The sequence below is a fragment of the Tupaia chinensis genome, unplaced genomic scaffold, assembly GCF_000334495.1.
Source record: "Tupaia chinensis unplaced genomic scaffold, TupChi_1.0 Scaffold144899_1, whole genome shotgun sequence".
Classification (NCBI taxonomy): domain Eukaryota; kingdom Metazoa; phylum Chordata; class Mammalia; order Scandentia; family Tupaiidae; genus Tupaia; species Tupaia belangeri.
Window position 1 is genome coordinate 2,485,154 of NW_006204759.1, and position 2,988 is coordinate 2,488,141.

Here is a 2,988-nt window from a genome sequence, read left to right on the forward strand (position 1 = left end):
ATGGTAAGCTTTGAGTTCCATGAAGAGAAGAGAGGTTTTATGTTCTATAAAAACACTGGGGTAATCGATGCGAACCCTGAGGATGAGCTCACACTCCACGCACAGCTACCCCTCCTGCTGCGACATGCAGCCCAGCTCTGGAGTGGGACAGTCGGGCAGGGATTGGGGGGAAGGAACCAAACTGCTGGAAGCAAAGCAGATTCCAAAGAACAAAAGCAGCTTTAGTTTGCCTTGGAAAAACAAGCTCAGCTTCTGTTCCCAGTTCACTTATCAAGAGATCAGGAGCCACTTCCAGGGACCAGAATAGAACTTAAGATAATACCACAAAAATTTAACTTTGTATTACTCTATCAACATGAACTTGACTGCAGACACTTAAGAAGACTATTGCTCAATTTATAACACATAGGTCAACGACATTTTTGTTTGTTTTTGCCATAAGGTACGTGTGGTTTGCCAGAAAGAGACAGAGGGTAACTGAGAAATCACCCCTTCTCCCCTAGGGGAATGGCCACACCACAATCCCTTCTCCATTCTCCTCTTGAGATTTTGTGCACGCACGCACACATGTTTGGTGTGATTTTCAAGCTGCTGGGTCATGAACCTGAACCATGGTTGGCCGTGTGGGAATCCAGTGCCTTAACCACCACACCATCTGATGGCCCCCAAAATCTATTTTGTCCCCCCTCACTCCAGAGGTATACATAAGCTATCACGCATCAAACAATTATAAAGCATATACATAATCAAAATGATTTTTAGGTTTTCTTTAAACATGTTTTCGAATTAACTATTCTAAAAAAATAACTAAGGAAATGAAGACACCTAATGCAAACAAGGCACTCATAGTGTTTCCAAGACTGGAAGCCTCCCGTATGACACATCCTTTTAAAATTCCAAAAATCATTAGTTTAACACCTACAAATCCTCCTCCATGACAAGCCTTACACCTGGGGACCGAAACACACAGAGACAAAAACACAGGTTTTTTGCCTCCAGTTACACAGAAAATTCTCTGGGAATTCCTAAGAATTAGACTTAAACAAAGGCCAGCCAAAACTATGCCTGGAAGACATTTTGAACAGGCAAGGATTATAAATAAATACACTACTGTTTTAACATGGACAAGATGTTACATAAAAAAAAAAAAAAAAAAAAAAAAAAAAAAGCACAAAAAAAAACCATGTGAACAAAGGCTAACATAAAACTCACTGTAAGACATGAGTACAACCAGCCGAAGTTAACCCACACACTCAGTCTCACCTACAGAAAGGGCAGGCTGGAAGGAAGCACACTAATTCCAACAGCGGCTGTGTCAGGTAAGGCTGAGACCGGTGAGGTCACAGCTGTTTCTGACTTTCATTTATTCTACATCTTTAATGAAACAAACAAGTGAACATACTTACTACTTACAGAATGAATAGTTGCCACTTCACTTAATTATCCTAACATTGTATCAAGAAAACTAGGTGTGGGGAACCAGCAGTTAGCGTGCGTAATGGCTATGTCGCTGGACTCCCACGTAGTCGACCGCGGTTCGCGTCTCGGACCCGGTGGCTTAAATCTCACGCCGGGCGCGTGTGCGTGCATGCCCAGGATCCCGAGAGGAGAATGGAGGAGAAGGGATTGCGGCGTGACCATCCCCCCTGGGGGGTGATTTCTCGCTTTCTGTCTCTATGTCTCTGTCTGTCTGGCGAGCGCACGCGCCCTATAGCGAAAACCTCTCCAAAAAAAAAAAAAAAAAAAAAAGAAAACTAGGTGTGGATCCAGCATCTGATTCATAGGTGATATTCATCAGAGAACGGTATGGGGCCGCACAGCAGAAAATTACAGGATCGGAGGAATCTGAGGCCCTGGGTTGAATCTTTTTCACTTTTTAACATAATTATTTAATATTAGTTATTATCATTATTATTTTAATTTTGCTAAAGAGTGTGTTCACTCACCAAAGAGAAAGTAAGCCACCATATCCAGGACTCAAACCATGGTCAGTCACGTGAGAGTCCAGTGCCTCAACCACCATACCCAACCTGCTGGCCCCCTGGGTTGAATCTTGACTCTGAGTGACCCTGGACTCTGATTTCCATACTGTGTCAAATGAATAAGGTTAGACTAGAATAGTGATTACTCATTCTTAGTGTTACTGACTCTTCTTCCTTTATAGCCTCTCTCCCCTGAAAACGTAACAAGATACACAGAGCTTTTAGAAATATAAAACATGACAAAACACAGAGCTTTAAGAAATAATTCCATAGAGGTTTCCAGTGGCAGAGTCTGGGAAAGGGTCGGCAGGCGCGATGTCTGGCCGCGAAGGTGGCAAGAAGAAGCCCCTGAAACAGCCCAAGAAGCAGGCCAAGGAGATGGACGAGGAGGATAAGGCTTTCAGGCAGAAGCAAAAAGAGGAGTAGAAAAAGCTCGAGGAGTTAAAAGCGAAGGTGGCCGGGGAAAGGCCCCCTGGCCTCAGGTGGAATTAAGAAATCTGGCAAGAAGTAAGGTGCTCCTTGTGTCTGGACCATGGCGACCGCCCTCGATTCTTTTCCTATTTAAACATCTGGATTCCCCACCATAGCAGCTACAGCTAGAATGAAGTGTTGCCTTAGAGTGTGTTGTACATTTAAGAATACACTTTTGTTTAAAAAAAAAAAAAAGAAATAATTCCATAGAAACCAACAGTTGGTGTAAAAGCTATGTCGCTGGACTTCCGTGTAGTCGACCGTGGTTTGAGTCCTGGACCCCATGGCTTAAACTCATGCTGGGCGCATGTGCGTGCATGCCCAAGATCCAAGAGGAGCGGGGAAGAGAGAGGATTGTGACATGGCCATCGCCCCTGGGGGGTGATTTCTCACTTTCTGTCTCTCTGTCTCTCTCTGTCTTTCTGGCGAGCGCATGCGCACTGTAGCAAAAACCTCTCAAAAAAAAAAACAAAACAAGAATTCCGTAATGGACCAGCCCCATAGCCTGGAGGTTAAGGGAGTCAGATCCAACATG

The 2,988-nt window shown here is 44.1% G+C and overlaps 1 pseudogene; it reads left to right on the plus strand.

The window, feature by feature from the left end:
* Window positions 1-1,945: 1,945 nt before the first annotated feature.
* On the plus strand, window positions 1,946-2,700 carry LOC114005903 (translation machinery-associated protein 7-like; annotated as a pseudogene).
* Window positions 2,701-2,988: the final 288 nt, after the last annotated feature.